This window comes from Opisthocomus hoazin, chromosome 8, assembly GCF_030867145.1.
Source record: "Opisthocomus hoazin isolate bOpiHoa1 chromosome 8, bOpiHoa1.hap1, whole genome shotgun sequence".
NCBI lineage: Eukaryota > Metazoa > Chordata > Aves > Opisthocomiformes > Opisthocomidae > Opisthocomus > Opisthocomus hoazin.
The window spans coordinates 44,256,914-44,280,402 of NC_134421.1; the positions used below are offsets into that span (position 1 = coordinate 44,256,914).

Genomic DNA, 23,489 nt, shown 5'->3' on the forward strand with positions numbered 1-23,489 from the left:
TATGCGTACTCCTCGTTTCTCTGTTGGACTGCATCCAGACATTGTTTGTTGCAATAAATGGAGAGGAGAGAAACAGCCCAGATTACACTGCCTTTAACACGCTCTCCGGATTTGGCCTGGGGCTTCCAGATGAAACCCGAGGTGGCACGCACCTGACTCACTGCGAGACTCCCCGAATTCCAGGAGTCAGAATTTACCCTCAGATATTTTTCTGGGCTCTCTGCTGCTGTAACATTCTAGAAGCAGTTCCTGACCTTTGTCGCAACGTGAAGGGAAACCTCGCACCCAGTGGTTCTGACAGATGCACCCGGAGAATATGTAGTTCACAAAAAAACGAAAGTATGCATTTTGGAAGAAGAAAAGTAGGCAGAGAAGATGCCTTCGGCCTGCTGCATTCCAGGCACCACGGGCTGCCCTGACCCGCGGCTGCTGGTGGTGGGTCATCAGGGGCTGCTGGCGGTGGGTCATCAGGGAGACATCAGACAGGGAGAATCACAAAACCACGAAGGCTGGAAAAGGCCTCTGAGGTCACCAAGCCCAACCGCCACCCCGACACCACCACGGCTGCCACAAGCGTTGCGTTGCCCGGGGCCGGAACCCCGGCCTACCGGTACCACCGGGTTAAATATCCCCAGAGAATTTCCTTGTTGAGTGCTGGACGCTGGAACGCCTCGCACAGCCGCGTCCCGGAGACAAAGCGCCCTTCCCGCGCCGCGCTCCCAGGCCGAGAGGTAATTAACACGCCGGGAATGGCCGGGGGGTAATTAACACACCGGGGGGGGGGGGGGGGGGGGGGGGGCTGGGTCCGCCGCCCTGCTCCGCCGTGAGCCACGCGGTGGCACCAGCGCGCCGCGCCCCGTAGCCCGGGCGGAGGCCGCGCTGCCTGCGGGCCCTGGGCCGAGGCCGCGGCGGGGGGTGGGTGTCCGCAGGGGTGTTCGCAGGGCTGCTCCCGCACCTCCCGAGCTCTCCTCTGGCCCGGTGACGCTTGGTGTTCTCGGCACACGGAAGTCGCCTGCGTCCACCAGAGGAGCAGCCCGGGCCCTCCGAGCGCGGCTCGTTGCGGCGGCGGGGCCGGCAGAGCTCCGGCCACCGCAGCAGGGGTGAAAATAAGCCGGCGCGCTTTTGCGGAGTGCCTTCAGACTGCCTCTGCGCCCGTCTGGTGTTTGTCACCTGCAGTCACCAGTCACACCGGTGCCTGGGACCGAAACCCCTGTCTGAGCGGGTTGCGTGATCTGGACTCTTATTTTAAATGCGAATCTTGCCTGTTCACTAATCCGAGGAAGCTGAATATCCTTTCTTTAAAGTATTCTAAGTCGAGCCTTTAGAAGAAATATCAGTATTAAATATGTTTTTATGTATTTAAATCATCAACAGAAAATAATCAATACAGTATCAATTTTTTTTTTGCAACTAATTTGCTTCTTGCCTTTAAATATTGTGTTTGCACTTGTCTTTTCTCTCTCCACGCTTTTCTTTTCCTCAGCGCTTCCTATTCCGTATTAATTATTCCCAGTTTTATGCACCATTTCCTATTTCAGGTTTCTATGTTGTGTGTTTATTCATGTGTGTTCCCACCAGGTATCAATGAAACTGTTCATGTGCTTAAATGAACACCGATAAAATTTTGTAAGAGTATTATTTGGCTTTTTATGCAACGATTAATCCCTACATATTCTTTTCCGTAGCTCTTTGCATCATACCTACCTACCTAAGGCAGTGGTTCCAGAGCTGCTTCAGTTCAGCCTTTTACCTTGACTGTGGGATTTGAGGTCCCCAACCTCCAGCCACACTGACCGTCCCCAGAGTAGAAGAGTCTATTTCTCCTCCCTGAAACTTAATTTCAAGGCCCAGCGAACCTGCCCCAATCCAGCTTTCCAACCCCCCAGGTCCTGCTACTGACCTTCCAGCAGAAGCCCCCTGGACCCCCTCATCACTTTTGACCATCAAGGCAGCCTTAGCCATATTGCCTTGTCCTGGCCAGGTGCCCGTCTTCCAGCTGCCGTCAGGGCGTCACAGCATCCCCCAAAGACTGGTCCTCCACCTGCATGAACAGCCACCTTCCCTGCTGAGGAGGTATCCTGCCTGGACAGCCATTTGCTACACAAACTCTGTGTGAATACTGCTTACCTCCCTGTCCTCACTGATTCACACTAATTGTTACAGACTTACAGGAAAGAGAGGTCTTCTAGGATGAGGGGAGGGCAAGGCAGGAAAGGGAGGCAGGGAGGGAAAAGAAATTGAGGTGATAGGAGAGGAACTATATGCGAAATCCCTGAGGGTTTTGAACCTCCTTCAGCTCTCCTTCATGTGGTAGCATCCCCTCCCAGCTTGAGATCTAAACTGAGATGAATTTATTCAATTGTAAAGATATAAACCGTAAAAATGCCATACCTTTTCCTCTTTTTATTTAGTCAAATTCTAAACGTCAATAAATTTGCTGAGCTTGATTTCAGAAACTTGTTCAGGTTACCCTCCATCCGTGTTCAGCACTTGTGCCTGCAGTTCTTCTGTGTCCTCAGAGCAATGAGGCTTTAACAGGGAAGAAACCTTCAGGTTAGTCTTTGCCTTTTAAGCACCTGAGGTATCTTTTTTTTCCCCTCATTGAGCAGACTGTCTCCAGGAGGAGCTCTAGCTGTTGTTCTTTTGTGGGGAGTAGCATTTTCTGGATCACCAGGAGGCATCACAGACTTCTCAGCTGAGCAAAGTAACTCCTTTTTTTATGTTTCTTATTTTAAGAAAATGTAAGGCAGTCAATGAGACTCCTTTTGTGCTTACTTTTTTGAGTAATTTTTGACAATGTTGCTAAATTGGAAGTATCAACATGGTTTGGAATGGATTTTTGGTATAGCTGTGTGCTTCTTATTAAAGATCTACCAGCAAATTAGGAAGGCTTCATATGAACACATTGCTGCTTACAGTGAAGCTGCCTTTCTCTGGACCTCTGCAGATGGCATGACAGTGGGACTTAGTAATTTTCCCTATCCCCTCTCCTCAAGCAAATTCTTTACTTTACAGAGCACCAAGTTGTTTTTTTCAAATGCTCCTTGGGAGATATTCGGGATCCCCACCTTCAAGCTTGAACTTCAAAGTGGAGCAGTATGCCTAGCACTCATCTTCTCAGCATATTTTTCAAGAAGAAATTATAAACATTTCAAGCAGAGTGCACTTATTACAAGTTTGTTTGCCAAGTGCTGCTGCCTCCCTTCCAAGTTCCAGCTATGTCAAAGCATCTGGTTTACAAACAGGTTCCTCCTCTCGACTGGTATGTGGGTGCCAGGGCACAGAGCCTTATCGCTAATGAAGGAGTTTCCCAGATGAAAGGGGAAAATGCCGTGGGAGTCACTCAACAGACTCTCACTTGTCACATGATGTGTAGGTACGTTGTAGTCGCTGAGAAGATGAATGAAGTGATGTGCAGGAGGAGTGATTTCCTCAAGTTCTGCCAGAGCCTGATCTAAAATTCCCTGAAGTCAATAGGTTCTGGTTGATTTCTATGGACCATACACTGGGCTTTCGGATAATTACTTTTCTTAATTGTGAGACACTGCCTACTCTGGTTTTATCTTCTTTAGAGGAGTCTGAGGTCATCTGAAATTCCTGAATATTTGCAGCTTAGTTTACAAAAAGATGTTTATTGGGGAGATAGATATATATCAGTCTAAAATACTTTGTTCAAAAAGCAAAGCTGCCTTTAGTCTCATTTTTACTTATAGCTAGACCAAATGCAACTTATAGAAAGGTTAAGTTATTTTACCTTGATGCTCAGGTCAACCCCAATTTCAAGAGAACGTAAATCTGGCATAAAGCCATATGCTTCTTGTGCATCACACTCCACATTGAGATCTACCGCTACAAAACTCAAATGCAGACCACCTACACATTGCTTTTTCTTTATTTTTTTTTCTGTCATACATTGCATAGCAGAATTAAGAACTTTCGAACACCCCTCTGTATATTTGTGGGAACTCAGGAAGAATTTGCATCGATAAATGTTAGCCCGATCGGAATATTTAATATGTATGACAACTGCTTTTGTTACATTCTCCCACGCCTCTACACTGAAGTCGTATTTTCCTGTCTTTTACAGCAGATTTTAAGAATATGTCTCCTGTTTTCAGGGGATTTCACCCTAATTTATAGTGATATGTCAAATGTGGACTTAGCTCAAAAGAGAGATAAGTCTTGTCTGGGCAATAGTGCTGGTAGAATTTTTCAGAAATCTCTTCTTTTTTTCCATTCCTGCTGAAGAACGTCACTCTTTCTGTGAGTCTGTGTAAGTGCTGGTTATAATAACCTATATAATATAGTATAATTTGCATAGTTTGTCTTTGCATAATTTCATCCAGGAACAGCTCTGTGTGAGATTGAAGCCTGATACTATGCCATACTGTACACTGACTTTGCCTTCCTTTGCTACAAGGAAGGAACGCTGAGTCATCAAGCAGTGACGATGATCCCAAACTCCGTGTCAGAATTGTCCATCTAAATCAGCGGAATTAAGCTTTCAACATCACAGAAAATCTCCAAACCTTTTTCTGCCTCTGTATCAAAATGGTGAACTGTGCTTGCTCACTTGTGTAAGTCTTTATTTGCACACACACTAGACAAGTTATCAAATGCATTATCCTCACATGGTGCCTTGCAGCCTGGATGGGTCTGTCCCTCTATTTTGCACGCGTATGCCAGGCAAAAGGGCAGTAGGAGCCTTCCTCAGATCTTAAGGATCCCTTGCAAAGCACAAGACAAGGACAAATACAGTGTTTGCAGAAAAGAGAAGGATTGTTTCACTGTGGCCCTGGCTGCACAGCACCTCAGCTTCTGCTTACACCTGCGCTGCCACAGCAGCTGAAGGCTCAGGTCCGTGTGCGAGCTCACCCTGCACAGTTTACACGCCAGCTTGAGCTCTGGGTCTACTTTGCAGCATCCAGCTGGACACAAGCCCATGGAGCCGGTTGTTTGCATGAGGATAGTATCTGATACGGTATCTGTATATAATTCTGGCCAAGTACTCAGAAATTTGAACAGTCATCTTTATTATTGTAAGTCCAAAATTTTAAAAAGCAGAGAAGTAATAACGTGGCATCATTAAGGCATAGTGAAAAGTAGAGCAGAGCAAAAAGTGGTTGGCCACATTCAATAGTATCGATAGTAACATAAAGATTTGTCAGAGTGAAAGTGGCACGCTACTAGAAAAACCACCTGATTCTCAAATTTGTGTTTGTTGTATATCTGCTTTTCATTTCAGCAGTGGGGAAACATGTACAAGAGCTGCCTGAAAACAGGACCTGCCACCTGGCTGGGCAGAAGCAGTACTTCTTTTCAAGCATAGATCAATTTATGGGTTACCTAATCTGGTGCCCTTCCTGTGAGAATGTGCACGAAGCTTGGCCCGTCTCCCTTTCAGCTGCCTTTCAGCTCCAGGTGCTGCCAGTAAAAGAATCTTATCTGTTTATTCTGTTATGTTTTTCATTATGAAGCTTATCTATTGTCTCCTTTTCTTGTTCTTGGACTCAAAATGCTGAATTATTGGTCATGGTTCTGTGTGACCTGGTTCTGATGTTATTAGTCTAGCTGCTATATTTTTGCTATAACGTATTTCAGGTACATCAGTCTTTTGGAAAAGTACATTTCTTTTGTGAAAGAACTTCTATTGTGTGTCTGTTTTTCACAATATATATGTATGGTGCCTGCTGCAAATGCTTGTCTGCTGTATACATAAAAATAAGGTGTTTTAATCATGATGTGCCCATCATTCCTGATGGCAAATTTACAGTAAAAATTTAAAAAATGTTTTTAAAGAAAAGAAGGACTGATATTCCTGGAAATTTTCTATTCGAGAAGGGTAAAAAAAAAAAACAACCAAAGCTCAGTCTTACTCAACACTGCCTACTGGAAAAAAAGAAAATCCAAGTGTGTACTATTCTCTGCTGTGTTTTCTGAGGCTCATCAAATGTAGGCTGTTTCATATCAGTGGCAGGAATGAAATGTCAGAATTAAAGGCCTTCTGAATTTTCCTGGATCTCAGCAGCCAAAACATGGAGGCAACTTGAGCTGACCTCAGCTGTTGAAGAGAAGCAAAAAGGAGGAGGACGTCTACAATTAAAAGAAGCCAGAACTCAAGTGATGATGTGATTGACAAATCATGCCCACAGCTTCTAGAAACAAACAGGAAGCCTCTGTGATCCGATGGATTTCGGTATGGTGTTTTCCACCTCTGAACCACTAAAAACTTTTCAGAAGTCCAGATTAGGCTAAAATGGGAGGAAGGGGATTGGTTTCCCTCAGTACAGTTACTTGTTTCACATAAGCAGATTTTGACTTGCGATGAGGCCTCTCGTTGCCTTAGGAATGTGAGAGGTTAACTCAAGCTGTCTTGATATCGGATAATAATTACATGATTTATGGCCTCTGTCATAAAGTATCCAAGAGATCAAAGACCAAAATAATGTTGGTTCATTTTATGTTGATTTTGTTCAATGCTAGTAACAGATGGAACTTGGATTTTTCTTGCTAGAAGTCCATTTTTTTTGTTGCTGTAAGTTCAGTAAGCTGACTGTTGCTTAATGCATGTCATTTTCACCATTTATCCTTGAATTTGCATCATGCCTTCCACCCATACCATACCCATAAGAATGGAGATTCAGTATCATGAAGGCAATTCCTAAACTTTCTAAAAATAGGGATAAAAAAAAATCTTCGGTTTGGGGCACAGGACAGTCTTGTGTTAAAATTTCATTTTAAAATTTATTTTTATTTATACCGTTTTAAAATCAGTGGTGTTCCACTAATCCATTTTTCTGCAGAGCTCTTTACAAAAATGTTGTAAAGTAGCAGACACATGATGTTGCTCTTCAGTCTGGTTCATTTAATACTGCAAACCTTTCTGTTGTAGTAGTACAGGTATTCTTTTCTGCAGGGAGGTGTATGAAAAGTATCATCAATACAGAAATTCAAGGAATTTAGGTAAGAATAAACTAATTACCCAAGTTGGAATTTTGATAAGACACCAAAATCAATATCAACTCTTCCCTATACAAGTGCAGTGAGAATAAGACACAGGGTGAGTGCGCAGGACTTTACTGTCTGTATGTCATTGGAAAGAGACGGCACTTTCAGCATCAGTGTCTTTTGGAACTGGGCACGGGGTTGGATCAATACTGATACAAGAACAGGAATGTCACCTGCCAGGATCTGTACAGTATGCCTAGTACAAAAAAAACCACAGAGCTGGTTAGGTTAAAGCACAGGAACAGCTTTCCTAAGGGTTTTTCTAAACAAGTCCTAGAATTCCCCTCTGCTCTTGGACACTCTCTGTCTCTCAATTTGACCTCTGTATAATGCAAACAATAATAGTTAGTAACTTCACAGGATTTCTAAGTGACTTGACTCATTAGGTGTTGTAAAACACTGAGATTTTTTTTTTTGCTGGAAAACAATATGAAAGTATCAAGTTTTACTTACGCAGTTATTAGCACTTTGTACACTAGCATACACTTAACAGGCTAGTTTAATGTTTGCAAATGTTTTTATTTTTTTTTTTTAATACAGTAGTATCTCCTAATAGCCTTATTGAGAGAAAAGTACGCTACCAATAAGGACTCTCCTCATTCCTTAGGCTCAGAGGTTTTGTACTGATACCTTTGGAGGCCTCCGTTCTGATGGCTGCAAGGTCCCAAAGCTCAGGATTTCAGCCTGGTCTTTTCACAGTTTTGCAGGTGATAAAATCAGAACTACTATCGTATAGAACAAGCTGTTAGAGCTGCCTACATTAATTCCTGTTTGAGCTACAAAATGTCTTTTAGAAAAAATGTTTAAAAATTGCTGTTGAAAAGGGATCTGCCACAGACCTGAGGAAATTTCTCACTCCAGTTGCCAAAAATATGCACCTTTATTTCTAGCATGAATTTTTCCAGATTTTCTTACTATTTTACCTCCTTATGTTATTGCTAACGTCATGTATGTGCGAAATTTAAGAGTCCATAAAAAAACCTGTATAGTTCCCCATGGTAACAGCTGAGGGGTTAGGTCCAAATCAATCTTCAGTAGTCTCAGCTGATAAACTAAGCAGATTGAGATCTTTGATTCTGTTACCCCGAAGCATGATTAACAGTCCCGAAGTCATGCTTGTGACTCTTCTCTGAACTCCTTCAACAATATTCCTGAACCATGGACCCCAGGTCTGGACAAAATATTCCAGTAATGATTTCATCAGTGCTAAATACAACAACAGTGTAATAACTTTCGACACCTATCTTCATTCATTATTCCTCTGATGACTATTTATTAAGCTCATATTAGACATTTTGTGCACTGTGTCACATTGGGAAATCGTACCAAGACGACTGTGAACTCTGATCTCCAACTCTTTTTGAGAAGCATTGCTTCCCAGAACTGAGGATCCATTCTCTAATTACAGGCTGAAATGCTAGTTCATAGGTTTTTAATTATGTTAAATATATTTTGCCACACTAATCTCAGTACTGTTTGCAAGTGATTTGATTACTCGGTGTTGGTGATGACCCTCTGCACTGACCGTTCCTCTAGTCACTGCTTTGTTTTTAAAGGTGGGCACTGACAGCCCAACTCTGGTGATCCATCCAGCTGGGGCGATGGTCAAAGCCTTACGTTTCAGCTGGTGGAGGAAGACTCTTTCAAAGCACATTCCCATAAGAATGGTATAATTCTCAGCCATGACTTGGTAAGATGTATTTCTGAATCCCACAGAGATAAGCAAGGAAGGTGATCATCTTTCTTCCACCAGTTATGAATCTGGAAGATTGGAAACTATCCAGACCTTTCAAAATAAAGGTACCTAATACCATCTTTTGGTATTGAACACCACAGTTCAAGAATTTTTGTGAAGATGAATTGTCTTTCCTTTTATCTACATTAAGCTGTCACTGATACTGTATTAGTACATGTATTATGAGTGCATATACAAAGACTGGGTTAAATAGTTTTAAATTATCTTTGCAATCTCAAAAATTTCAATTAAATCTCCTGAAACTAGTTTTTTTTTGCAAAGTAGGCTAGATAACATCAGTACCAGAGCAAACACTAGCGCTTTTGAATCCCAGCTATTGGTTAGACCATCCTTTCTCACCTCTTAGCCAAAGAAATTCATAATAAGGTGAGTTCTTATTGAAAAGTAGCTCTAAAATTTACATTTCTGTTAAGAAAGAATCCTAAGCTATAAGGTCTGATTGAAAGAAAAATATTTAGCCAAAGATGCTCTTTAAGTAAGTCCTACATAAAATTACAGAATTTGACAAAGCAGGTTACCCAGCCTCATCTTTAAAATAAGCAGACTGTAGATAAATCTCAATATTTCACTGACTCACTGTCCCTCCAACTACTCTGAAATAACAATTTGTTAGTGAAAAGCATTAAGAAATTAGAAGGAAAAGAAATCTTTAGTGGGTAGAAATGGAAAAATTAGGTGTACTTTTTAGAAATACTACATACATGATATGTGCTGCTTCTATTTTGCAATTCATATTTTTCTAGGTGTTATTCAAAGACTACATTTATTATTGTAGCTCTCTGGGACAAACAATGCTGGGTTTGCAGAAAGCTTTATGGAAGGACGTATTTGCTCCTCTTCAAAAATGTGCTCAGAGGAAATGTTGGAGGGTCTGTCAGAACTAGTTACAGCTTCTTCTTTCTCAGCCTGCCCTGTGCTGTCTTGCTTTTCTCCTCAGCTGGAGTTACAACACAAAATAAGTTTGTGAACTCTATATGGTTCTAATTTATGAAGCTGGCTTTTGTCCCTGAGGGACCATATGCCGACCAGAAATCATCACAATAAAGATACAGTTCATCTCTCCTCTGAATTTCCCAACCTTTCATTTGCTTAACATGTTTTTTTGGACAAGACAGAAAGCAGTTGGAACCAGCTCCTCCGGTTTTACACCGTTTGACTGTTCCCTTCACCCAGGGGAAATTTTACACTGGCATCTGTGACTAGATTCCAAGTTTCTTTACTGTTCAAAGACTGCAAAACAGCTGGGTCAAGGGGCAGAGAGTCTATCCAAATTTATTTTGCTTAAGCCTGAGGTCTGGTCTTGCTTAGCTAACAAGATCTCATTACATCATAGCCCATGCAGCTATGCCTTGCAAAGTGTTCCTTGGACAAGATGGTGAAAAGTAATTAAGAAAACGGCGAATGCCGAGATTGCTCGAGCTACTTCAAATGGAGATTTGTGCACTTGGTACTCAAGTTTTCACTCAAAATTGATGAGAGGGAAAAAAAAGAAAGAAAGAAAAAAGAAAATATGTACATTTCTTCAATACTCGTCATTTTAGTTTTTGAGGAACATACCTTGCTTTACCAGAGAGGCTAGATCTTTTGTTTCACTGTAAAATTTTCCTCTCGTGTATGATGTTACCGAGAAGTCAAATATGAAAACAATGGTACTACTGCTACACAGATATTTTGTGGACTACCAAACACTGAAAATTCTACATCTTACACTACTGTTTAGCAAAAAACCCAACAAAATACTTGCAAATGTGCTGTCAGTACTTTCATACTTGTGTTTTCACACTCGCTTCAGCCTGTCAATAAAAAATCAAGAATAATTACAAGACAGAATCCAGCTAAGCTTTGAACCTAGAATTTTCTGTGCTGTGGTGAAGTGATGTTAGTGGATTAGTGCTTCACAGTAATAGGATGTGGACATCCTCAAAAGCTATGCCTGTGTTTGTTCTCTGGCTACAAATCACTGTTGTCTTCAAACTGCACTGAAAGATCAGTCGTAAACTAACAGAAATAGTTTTTTACAGTGCATGGTAGAACAAAGTCCTCAACTTGCAAGTGTCAACTGCTATTGAAATAAAAATCTTATATATTAATAACACATTTTGTTTAGTAATATTTCCTTTTGTTTATGATTACATCTTCCCACATGCAATCCTATACAGCAATGTACCTGAATTTTTAAACTGCCTGAAATAGCAGCCCTAAGGAATGGTATGGATGGTCCCGTTTAACTTCATGGGCTGTTAAATACCCGCTGATGACAATTCTAACGTCGACACTGTATTAGGATTAGAAAGCCAGACCTGGCTATTGTGATCATGGAGCCTTAAAACCTACACCACCCAGGCTATGAAATTATCCTGAAATAATTTTTATTTTGATCTTGTTATATTCACAGGAAAATATCCATTCTTGTTTTAAAAATTGACTGTGATGAGGACCCCCTGACAGCATGTAAGAATTTATTCCAGAATAGTCTTACTGTCCGGAACAGTCTTACTCTTAAAAATGTTCCTCTGCACCCTAGTCTGATTTTATCTCACTGCAGATGCCATCCTTTGGAATCTTTTATATGTTGTTTGCTACAGTGAAGACCCATCTAGTATCAAAACATATTGGTTCGTAGGTATTGTGATACATATTTTTAAATTTGCTTGAATTCTTGTTACTCTTGCATTAGCCTTTTCTGAGTTTTAATCATCTCTCTAGAACTGTGGACATGCATTCCTTCTGATCACAGCCTTGCACTCAGGCCTGAGCAAGGATTGTGTTCGGTTGATTATCTGTCGTGATCCCTATGGGTTTTTAGAAGCGCTGTTTTTTCCCAACACAGGCCCTTTGTTTCACCCTCAGCCCCTCCCAGCAAACATCCTCTGCACATTTTGCATTCCTTTTTCCCATGTATCATTTTAGCACGTATTTCATTCATTGTTTGGGACTGATATCAGATTGACAAGCTTATCCACACTGCCTTGTTTACCACTTAGAAATACAGTTTGAGCTTTTACAGTCATCCATTCTTTTGGAACTTCCTTTGTTTTACCAGATTTATTGGAAATCTATATTAATGGTAAAGCAAAAACCTCATCTCACTCTTTTAAGGCTCTTGCATATCAATTATCTATGTCTTTTTATTTTAAAATCTCTAGCATTTGTAACTGCTGCCTGTTGTCCCCTTTTGTTGCTTTAAAATTGAAAACTGTTTATTCATCCTGTGCTATGATCAAATCATTCTGCTTTATCTTTGTAATTTTTAATTCAGTGATCACCTTTTCCTTCTATGACACTGTCCCCTAATTCCATCTTGTGGTGGATGCAGCTCTCTGAGTTAGGAAACATTATTATTGGTAAGTGTAATCCTCCCTTTAAATTCTATTGCATTTTTTAGAAATGGCAATGTTAAATCCCATTTTGTTAAGCTTGGGTTGAACCTCCTCATTTTAACACAATCTTTCTCCTTCCATTGCTACAGATGCGTACTTAATGGGATATGATTCGATATTCTGCAGTGGACACCTGCTATTCCTCCATTAAAACATTCATGTGTTAACATTTGTTTGTTTGCAATTTGTCAAGGCTTGGAAACAGATGATGCCGTTCTTCTATTCAATGGGGTAGTTACAACACATATTAGTTAAAATATGTCTTTAATTCTGAAGGTTAGTTTGTCTGATTCCCCTATACCCAACTGAAAGACACTATGGGGGTTCAGAGCATCAACGTGAATCTCCTGTCTCTTCTGACAGTTCAAGAAACGTAAAGAGATCATGTCATTCGTGAAAGAAGTATCTAAGGAAGATCTTAAAATTCAGTTGTTTGATTACCTTCTTACTTCTGCTTAACTGCAGAATCCAGTCATCTATATACATTCCCATGAGGTTTCAGGCCACCTAAGACAAACTCATTTCATAAATGAGAAGTATCAATTTATGTTGTTTAGCATTCAGGCTCCTGACACTGATGTACAGTACAGAATTTGGTCTTTTATTTTGCTATCATTGCCTGAATTTTATTGAAAATGAGTGTTTCTGTTCTGATATGAGGGTTAATTCTATGCTGAAATATAGGATAGTTGCTTACATATACCAGTGTGGGTAGAGAGAGATAGTAGCTAAGGACAGTGCAGGAACTGTTCAGGATTGTTTTGATGGTTAACTGCTAGTTTTAAAGTATTTAAAGGCCTTTCAAACCTGTCTGCCCAAAAAGAAGCCAAAGGTTAATTCTGAAGAAAAAAAAAACAACCTTGCTGGTTTTATATTCTTTGAAATGCCAAAGCATTCCACATTTCTAGACTATAGTTACGCATTTTAAATAGTCTGTGATACACAAACACAGACTAGTACAATATTAGTTTAATTTCATATCAATGTAAAGAATACAGGAGGTACCATCCTGGTTTATTTTTCTTATTTATTAGGAACCTTTATATTTTATTTGTTTTTTCTCCACACACTTTGTAGTTAGCTGGTCATAGCCGCAGTGAAACCAGTAATCTTTCTGTAGATTTTAAGTAATGCTTGCATCAGGCAAGCTTTCAGGTAATGCTTATAGTAGGCCCAGATCAGCCCCCATTAAAATCCATTAATAAACTAGCAGACGATCTCCTAGAATAATCCCTCTTAAACCTTTATTACAGCAAGTAGCACCAGTTCACCTGTTATATTAAATTCAATAAATTACTGTAAGAAGTATGTAGACATATGGGCAGTATGGGTAATTCTTCAAATGGGCGCTTACTTCTTCTCCCTCCTCCCACACAGATTTGGAGTAGGTCCGAAATAAAGGGATTTTGTGCATCCGCATAGTGCAGCATGATGCTGCAGCGTTAGATTTTCAATAAAGAAGAATGCCAGAATTTTGTGTGTGTAGCACCTCTAACTGGAAGAGATTTTTAAGAAGTCTGCATCCATTTAAATACTTTTAAGGACCAAATTTTGAAGATACAGCTATACCCCTTGATGAGCTGATTGCTTTAAAAGGTGCCGACTTCTCTATCATGCACTGGTCACTTGTTTTAGTTCCTAAACTGATGACTTCTTTTGAAAGTATGACACGGAAAAGACACTCATGGATGGCAGGATCATTCCTTTGATGAGAAAGTGTCAGCCTTCCTCCTATGGCTAAGATGCTCGCTGCCAAGTTTTAGGAACAAGGCACTCCGGCACATGCACATGGAACTGCTGGATGGTTGGACTGCGGTGGGAAGGTGCAGATGGTTCAAGCATCTGACTCTGGAACATGTTTTCCAAATATTAGATTAAGCTTCAGCTGGAGCCTCATCCTTGGGAACATGGACCACAGGAACTAGCACGGTTCCAGCCTTCAACTGCGATCAGGAACTGTGAATTACTAAAAGGATATGGGTGTAGTTGCGGTTTGCTGCCAGGAAAAGAAATGAGGTCTAATACCAAAGAATTAGACTGTGTCAATGAAAATAATTTATTTAAAAATTCTTTTTTTTAATGATTAGATATAAAATTGTTAAACTGCCTGCCTTCATACAAATGTCCAAGGCTACAGATAGTACTTCTTTTCTTTACAAATCATTTGTTCTAAAAAGTACTGGTTTTATGAGTCACATATCCTTGCCTACTGCTTTGCTTCTTATACAATGAGTAAAATAACTGACAGACTGAAGAGCAGTGCTGTGATATCCACTTGTGTTGATGATGCGTGATCCCAGATTTCTCTGATTCTCCTCTTAGCTGTATTGGCTGTGTAGCTGTAGCAATAACAATTAAAAAAAAAAAAAAAAAGCAGGTTTTGCTGTTGAAGGAAAGTGACGAGTGGTATGTCAAGGAAGCAAGTAGTATTTTTTTTGTTTATTTGATCATGGTTTTATGCAAATTTGGAAAACAAGTTACTTTGCTGCTCCTGTATCACAGAACTCTGTAATTCACACGTACAAGGCAGTATCTCTGTTGCCTTAAAAATACATATTCTGAGGTTGCATCCCTGCAGTCCTCTTAAATAAACCTAAAAAAGGGCCTTGTTTATTTAGTGCTTGACTAGCATAAAACTCCTGTATCTTACCATGTTGTTAACATCCACAGTCTGCTTTCAATTTACTTCCCAAACCCATGAATTCTACACAAGCACTTGTGGGCGGAAAGATGACTACTTAATACATGCTAATTTGTGTGTATGACATAGAAATGGTTTCTAAAAACACAGCTCTGTCCCCTAAACCCAAAATACTGACAAAGTGCCTGGAATGTTGTTACAGATGTGTAAACGTCATGAAACTGAACATAATTTTGCATCTTTAATGTGGTCCCTTTGCCAGTGGTTCCAAAGGAAAGCATTGTCCAGATGCAGTTGGAATTGTTGTTTGGTTACTAAGTATATTTCCCTAAATGTAAGCATTTTTAGCTTAAGAAGAGAGAGCTAGAAAATAGCTACATGCTCTTTTGGTGTTCCAAAGTCACAGTTTAACACCAGTGTTGAAAACTAGATTTGGGTCTGGAAGAAAACAGAATCGATCCTGGTTTTTTCTGCGAAGCAGAACCTTGTTTGTTCCCTCCACAAAATGCAGGTTCTGGCAGATGAATTTCCCCTCTGGAAGAGCAAACCATAACCCATGGGCAACTGCCGTGTGCCTTGTGAAGACTCCATGGGACGAGTCTATCAGACGCCTTGTGCTGCTTTACCACAAGAAGTCCACTCGTGTACTGCTCCTCTACCAACCCACATGCCTTGTTTGCTCTCAGTGAGGCTGGCGCAGTTCGTCTGGAGGTGACGCTTCCCATGGGAGCACAGCTTGTGGCAAAGATGCTTCTACAGAACCTTCAGCTGAGGGTTAAGAAAGTACTGCGCCTGGAAGAGGAGAGTAGCACCAGGAGAACAAATGAAAGTGAAAAATCTGCCTGTCGGGAAGATTTCTGTCAGCCTTAATGAAAAATTTCTGCAAGTTCCTATGTATTAAGTTTTGCTCTGAGGAAATCAAGAAGGGGGAAAATGCAAATAAATGACCACAAGATAGGAAAGGAAAGGCTGGGACATCAGACCTGAGTGGAACTTGTAAAGACTCACTGTCTTATAGTCAGGAGTACATTTTCACTGCTGAGCTTGCTTTTTGACTTACCTGGCCCCTACATGCAATCCCATAGAATCCATAACCCCAAGATGGGTATCTGGGCTGCTGCACATCAGGGGGAGGAAGTTGGGAACCTCGGAGTGAAATTCCTGGTGGTCCGTGCTCCGAGTCGCCCAAGGCAATCGCAGGAAAGGCTGGAGCAGTGGCACTGCCTTGACTGCTGCCCTTCTTGGGGCTGCCATGCACTGCTGTTTTGCCATTCAGAGCCCTGAACCCTCTTTTGCAGATGGTGCTTATATGGTCTGTTTTGTTAGGGCAGCAGGTGTTCTCACTGATGGTTGGAAGCAAAGAGGAGTTAATGCAATGTCTTTTTTTTTACACGGTAACTAAATTATTATGCTATTCTAGTTGGCTTCTAGACCCTCCTTGGGCCTAAGCCATCCGTCACCTCCCAGGGCCATGACCTCAGCATTTGGTTTCGGTTGGTCTGGAGTGGGGCCGCAGAGTCACTTTGCAGAGCGGGGTCGAAGACTGGCAGGGGTAGTGGGAGCACTGTGAGTATGCAGCCCGGCGGGTGGGATGCTTGCTGGAGAAAGGGGAGGCTTGGGTCAGCTGCTGCTCTAAGGACTGATTGGGCATTTTACCTAATTACAATTTAATCACAGAATAACAGAATGGTACGGGTTGGAAGGGACCTCTGTGGGTCATCTAGTCCAACCCCCTTGCCGAAGCAGGGTCATCTACAGCAGGCTGCACAGGACCTTGTCCGGGCGGGTCTTGAATATCTCCAGAGAAGGAGACTCCACAACCTCCCTGGACAACCTGTTCCAGTGCTCTGTCACCCTCAGAGGGAAGAAATTCTTCCTCATGTTCAGACGGAACTTCCTATGCTTCAGTTTGTGCCCATTGCCCCTTGTCCTGTCACTGGGCACCACTGAAAAGAATCTGGCCCCATCCTCCTGACACCCACCCTTAAGGTATTTATAAGCATTTATAAGGTCCCTCAGTCTTCTCAGTCTTCCCTTCTCCAGGCTAAATAAGTCCAGCTACCTCAGCCTTTCCTCGTAGGAGAGATGCTCCAGTCCCCTCATCATCTTTGTAGCCCTACTCTGGACTCTCTCCAGTAGCTCCTCATCTTTCTTGAACTGGGGAGCCCAGAACTGGATGCAGTACTCCAGATGGGGCCTCATTAGGGCACAGCAGAGGGGGAGGAGAACCTCCCTCGACCTGCTGGCCACACTCCTCTTAATGCACCCCAGAATCCCATTGGCCTTCTTGGCAACCAGGGCACACTGCTGGCTCACGGTCAGCTTCTTGTCCACCAGCACTCCCAGGTCCCTCTCCGCACAGCTAATGCTCAGCTGCACAGAGGATGCCTAGTTTCGGAGGTTGGTTTGGTTTCAGAAACTTGCCAAGCTTTTCAGTCCAACTGTGACAGTTATTATTTTGGGTATTTTCAAAAGTGGTATCTTAGAAGCCTCAGGAATTTTACTGGCACCTTATGAACGTTAACTCCTTGGGAGGTAAACAAGGAATGGGAAGATGGCAGTCTTAGATTTAGGTGCCTAAACTTTAGCACCACCTTCCAGGTCAGATGCCAAACTTTCCAGAATTTATGAGCTGTTCATGGGAGTCACGCAGCTACTTGTTTATGTATGTTGGTGATATGGCTCCCTGGGTCGTACTTTGGAAACTCACCAAAAGATTTAGCAGTCTTAAAACTTTCCTCACCTTTGGCTAAATAAGACTTTCATATATGCAGCTAATAGTTGGAGATCGGGACCCAAAATGTCAGCATGGTATATTTCTCCAAACCCGGCCGCACAGAATAGGAAAAGAATCCAGAAAGATGTATAGATCATCTTTACATATAGATGCCAAGTATAATGTCCAAAATTCTGCCATGTTTTTCCAATACAGGAATCAAGCTGAAGATTTGCGCAGCTTTCTTTTTCCTACATCAAAGCAACCAGACTGGCACTGTGTAAACCCTCCGTTTTGGTCAGTACTGGTCAGGGCAGCATTCATTCCAACTCTAGGAAGACAACTTTGAGCACCATGCTGTGTTCTTGTTTTCTCCAGAAACTCTTGATTAACTGATTTTTTTCAGTTTGGTTGCTGCTAGAATGTCTATTGAAGAACTTAAAAATGAAGTTACACTCAAACACATATAAAACCGTAGGCAGTGCAAACTCTGAAATGATCAGCAAATTTTTGGACACAAGTGTTTTACCAAATGTTCCTAAATCAGTAACTGTTAATGGCCCAGCTATTTCTTACAGCTGAGAAAGTGTCACAGGATTTATTTCAATCAGATATTGACACCTTTCTCACCAGTTCAGAAACCTTAGCATTTAAATGTTGATTCAAAGAGCTTAGTCGGTTATGAGAGCTTAGTTGACTATACGGCAGGTAGAAAATTTAATTTCTTTTTTTTTCCCAGAAGAACACAAAAATAACACGTTAGACAAAGGGATGCCGAAAGTGTTTATTGCCTGCAGGATACTCCAAGATCTTACGAGACTGCCTGGAAAGTTGACGTCTAGCTTCAGAGGACATGAGTTTCTTCTGACATGTCAACAAGCCGAAAATGTTTCTTCTGACACACCAACTTCCTTCTGAGTATCCACAGCTACTGGTGGGATACAGGAAATGGAATTTCTCTGGGACGAGGAATCAGACTGGGAAACAGGAGCTGTAGGAGGATGTTAAACTGCCATTTCACCTCACAGCAGTACTGGGAAATGCCTGGCGCTAATTGCACTGTAAGGACTGTGACTGTTGACTTTTCATGAGAAGCGCTCCACACAGCAAGCCATTCGGATCAGTGCTTACTAAACCACAGCTGCCTTAAAATAGGAACTGTGATGAAACAATGATAAACTTGATGGTTTTCATGTCAGGGTTCTGGGAGGATCCCTGCCCGCGTGTTGCTCACTCTGAGCAGCAACTGGCCTCTGAAACGCAGGGAGCAGCAGCACCCAGAAAATCTTGAAGGATCTTCCTTCTTGGTTCTTTGGTAACTATGGCAAGTGCTGTTTGCAAGCCACTTTGAAGAATTTAGAAAGAGCTGAAGTCTAACGGGGAGCTTGCACATGGACAATCTCACAAAGCAGGTACCACGTTTACATTGGGGAACACAAAATTGCTTTATGCTTCTGCTAAGGATTTATTCACAGCTCTTGAAGTTTTAAGAGTAATCACTAGGGTGTCACAGCTTCTTCACAGGTAATATTCAAGGTGTGTTTTTCTATATATTGCTTTTCAGGATGCAGCATCGCAGAAGGACAGGTATACAGAATGAAATAAATTGCATCCTACAGCTGGAGAGGTAAGACCTCTGGGGGGTTTTTGTGTTCGTGGTTTTTGAGTGTTTTTGTTTTGTTTGGTTTGAATTTGTTTTGTTTGGGCTTGTCGGGTTTGGGTTTGTTGGGGGGGTGGGTGTGGTGTGTTTTGTTTTGTATATAAATTTAAACTTTGCTTTCTATGAATGCAACCTCCTGAGGCCAAGAAGCAGCGTGAGTGCCTGTGCACTGTGAAGAGCAACTGCTCGGGGCCACGGGGTGCGGGACGGGACCCTGCAGCCTGGCGGGGCGCAGCGAGGCGAGCAGCGGAGGACGGAGATGTCAGCAAAGGGCACCGGCAAGCTGCCGCCCGCCACTCGGGAGGCTCAGCCCAGGCCGGGAAACCCGCTCTGCCACGAAGGCAAGATTTCTAGGCGAAAGAGAAAAAAAACAAACCCAGAACGTTGCCAGCTCTCATTAAGGTTTATTAAGCGCCTGAACTTTTGTAGTCCCAAAGCTTAACGACAGATGGTGGTGTAACTCCACCAATTTGGTAACGTCTGCACTCGCTTTGATGTTGTGACACGGCTTCTCCTCGGCTTGACTTCGGTTAAACCCAGCGTTTTCTGGTCGTTCCGAAGCGTCTCGGGAGCGGTGCGCGGGGCGGGAGGGGAGCGAACCCCCTGAGCAGAGGAGCCTGTTTGTTTGCTTACTCGCTTTCTAAACAATCCTGAAGGAACACGGCAACCTGACAGACCCCCGGCGCTGCCAGCCGCACGGAGAGAAAGACATTAAATTCATTAGAGGAAGACGGATTCAGAGCGGTTTGTTTGAAGCGAGAAATGCGATTGTGCAGACGAAACCTCGAACCGTAAACCGGGACAGATAAAACGCACGGGTCTCTTTCATCGGAAAGCCCGGTTACGTTTTACGCCGTAACCGCCCGTGTTAAAAAATAAAAATAATAATCATAAAAAAAGGAGCCGGGAAAGCGTGCGTTTGTTCGGCTCTGACTTCGCGCGGGACCGGACCCGAGCGCCGCGTTGTTCCCCACCAGGCAGCGGGGCCGTCTGAACGGGGCCGGGGCTGCGGGGGGGTCGCATCTCTGTGAGCCAAAGCGCAGCCCGCTCGGGGGACGCGGCTGCGAGCGCGGCGCGACCCGGGGGGGAGGGACCGGCCCGACGGCGGCGGCCCGGGGCAGGGCAGGGCCGGCCCGGGGCTCGCCCTGTACCGCCGGTCCGGTCCGTCCGTCCGCCCGGGGCCCAGCGCAGCCGGCGGTGCCCGCTCTGCCCCCGACAAGTGCGGGGCAGCGGCGTGGGGCCGCCGGCAGCGGACGGCTCCTGAGGAAGAGCCGCCTCTCCCCCCGGCCCGCGCCTTCCCGCCCGCACCGGGGGAGGGGGCCGGCAGCCCCCGGGCCGCGCACCCCCGCACCCTTCCCCGCGGGGCCCGTCGGCGGCCGCAGCCCGCCGGGCCCGATTTCGTTTGCAGGGGAGCGGGGCGGCGGGGCCCGCGCTGCTTCCCCTGCCCCGCCTCGACGGGGCGCGGGGCAGCGGGGGGCGGCCGCCGGGGAAACTCGGTCCCGCGCCGCCGCGGGGTGCGCGGCGCCCGTCAGCCGCAACCGTTGCGTTCGCCAACGGCCGCGGGAGCGAGCGGCTCCCCGGTACCGCGTGCGGGCAGGGGGAGGGGAGACAAAAGAGCGGCGGGCAGCAAATAAATATATTTTACGACCACCCATCGGCAGCCGCGAGCCTGCCCCGGCGGTGAACTTTCACCTCGCGAACCCGGCCGCGCCCCATTGGCTGCCCGCGCCCCGCCACCGCCCCGCACGGGCCCCGCCGCCGCCCCGGCCCCCGGCCAGGCCCCGGCCCCGGCCCCGCGGGCGGCTGCGCGGCGGGGCGGGGGGCGGCCCGCGCCCGGAGGCCGCCGCGGGGGGCCCCGCCGAGTTGCCGGAGTTGCGGCGGCTCCGCCCCCGCGGTAGAGGCTCCCCCACGCCCAGTGCCGCCGGCGCTCGCCGGCCTCCCGGAGGGAGCGGAGCGGCCCGGTTTTGCGGGACCCGAGGATTTTGTTCAATAAACGCGGCGCCTGTTAGTTAGCTGCGAGCGGCAGTCGCGTTGGCGGCCGGCGCTCGGCGGGCGCGGGGGAGCCTTTCCCGTTCAAAACCACGCGAAAAGCGCGGGGCCGCGGTCACGGCGGTGCGGTCGGGCCAGGCTCTGCCCTCGCAGCTCCCACGCGAGTCCTGCCACCCGAGCGCGGCCCCGGCGCCGAGAGACCGAGAACGGCGGCAGCTTCCCCCCCCTCCCCAACGCCGGCCGCGACGCCAACTCCTCTCCCGCCCCCCCGTCCCGATCCCCCCCTCGGGAGTCACTGACACGCGGGGAGCGGCGGGTTCCCGCTCCCGCACCTTGCTCCGAAATGCCGGCGGCGGGGGGGGCGGGGAGTGGAGGAAGAGAGAAAAAGAAAGTTCCGGGGCCCACGCGTGTCCCCTCGGCAAAGCCCGGCCATCCGGCCCCGCCAGCGGAGCGCCGGGCTTTGTCTGCCGCCCGCCTGCTGAGCCGGCGGTGCCTCACGGAGCAGGGGGGCCGGGGGGGCGTGCAGCCGCCGGCAGCGAACAGCTTCCCCGACGGGCGGGTTGTTTACACGGCAGGTGGACCCCGCGCACCGGGGAGCGGCGCGGAGCGGGGGCACGGCCCGCCGCACTTTTTTTAATTTAAATTTTTTTTCTTGTTGCCGCCCCCCCTCCCCCACTCCCCCCCCCCCCCCTTCCCCGCGCATTATTAGCACTTCTGTGCAGGCCCTTGGCGATGGTGTGAGGGCTCCGCTTCACTGCCCGCTCTCCGGAGGAGCCCGCGCGTGCAGCGGCGGGCTTCTCTTTTTTTTTTTCCCTTTTCTTTTTCTCCCCCCCACCCCCCTTTCTCTTTTTTCCCCCCTCGCGTTCCCAACAAAACACGTACACACAGCCGGCACGCTCCGCACACGGGAGGGAGGGAGCGCGCCGCCGCCAGCGCCAGGCACCGGCGGGAGGGCGCGAGGCTCCGACGCTCCGCGCCCGCGCAGGGCCCCCGCGCCGCCCCCCGCCCCCCCCCCATCCCAGCGCGGCCCGGCGGCGGCGGCGGCTCCGCCCGCGGGGGGTTCGCGTGTGCGCGCCGCTGCCGCGCGGCTCCGCTCGCCCTTGCTGTCGGTGCCGGCTCGCCGGGACGCCCCGCACGGTGTCTCCTCCCGGTAAGTGCTACCCCCGCCCTCCTCCCCCCGCTCCCCGGTGCGACTCGCCGCTTCCACCCGCTCCCTCCCCCGCCGCCGCTCACTGACTTGCCGCCGCCGCGGGAAAGTTTGGCCGCGGGAGTGACATGTGTCAGGTCCGCCGGCACCCGGCCGGCACCGCGCCCAAAAGCGCACCGCGACCGGGGGGTGTCTCGGCGCCCGGCGGCTGCTGCTGCCCCGGACGGAGTTCGGGCTGTGCCCGCCGGACCGGCCGCGGGAGCGGGGCGGCGGTTCCCCCCCTTCCTGCCCAACGCTCCCGGGGCGGCCGCGGCCGGCAGCGCGGGCCGGCGGGTGTCTCCCGCGTGTCCCCCGTCCCCCCCTCCCCCCCGAAATGAAAAACAAACAACCTGTAGCCTGCCGGTGCGGGGACAGCGCGCGAGGTGCGGAGGGCTCGCGGCCGGGCTGCTGAGGGAGCGCGAGCCGAGGACGGGTGAGCCTCCCCGCGTGTGCTTTTTTTTTTTTTTTCCTTTATTTCTTTTTCCTCTTTTTATGTTTTGTTTTTTTTTTTTTTTCCCCTTTTTTTTTTTTCTTTCTTCCCCCGAGAGGTCCCCAGCAGACAGCCCGGGCGAAGAAGCGTGTCACGTTTCTCCTTTGTGTGCTGCCCGCCCGCCGCCGGCCGGCCCGCCGGAGGCTGAGGCAGAGGCGCACCCCGCCGCCGCCCGCCGCCCCTCGCGGCGCCCCGCGCGCTGCTGCCCCGGGGCGGGGCGCCCCCCCTGGCGCGGGCGGGAAGGCGCAGGGGCTCCCGCGGGGCCTCCCGGCGCTGCTTGGGGCTGCGCGGGGGACATCGCCCCCCGCCCCTTCTCTTGCACCCCCCGACCAACAGACAAAAAAAAAAAAAAGGCCTAAAGTCCGGGAATTAATAAATAACGACGTTGGAGCCGCGGCGTTCCGGAGGCGGCCTCCGCGCCCGGTATCGCGGGGGCCTTACCGTGAAACCGGCCCTCGGAATTCGAGAGGACTCGCGGGACCGCGGAAGTTGTGAAAGTTTTAATTTTGCGGAGCGGGGAGAGGCGGCGGGCCCGCGGCCGCGCTGCTCCTCCCGGGAGCGCCGGGACGGGGAGAGGAGCCGGGGGCCCGGTGTCGACCCGCTCCCCGCCGCGCCGACCCGCCGAGCTGCCCGGGCCAAGGTAACGGAGATGCGCGGGGCGTC

General features: G+C 46.9%; 1 protein-coding gene and 1 long non-coding RNA gene across 5 annotated transcripts in view; both read left to right on the forward strand.

The window, feature by feature from the left end:
• Window positions 1-247: 247 nt before the first annotated feature.
• On the forward strand, window positions 248-18,310 carry LOC142362316 (uncharacterized). The gene is made up of 3 exons (XR_012764957.1): window positions 248-731; window positions 4,421-6,196; window positions 18,241-18,310. It is a non-coding gene; the product is annotated as an uncharacterized LOC142362316 (long non-coding RNA).
• A 3,921-nt stretch (window positions 18,311-22,231) lies between these two features.
• The window catches only part of FOXP2 (forkhead box P2), a 442,003-nt gene continuing 440,745 nt past the window's right edge, over window positions 22,232-23,489 (forward strand). For 3 of the 4 annotated variants that reach the window (XM_075429479.1, XM_075429480.1, XM_075429482.1), the window contains exon 1: window positions 22,232-22,300. The gene's annotated coding sequence lies outside the window, so the exon portion shown is untranslated. Of the gene's footprint in view, window positions 22,301-23,391; window positions 23,467-23,489 lie in introns of those variants that run through there. The other variant, XM_075429477.1, reaches the window with a different exon arrangement.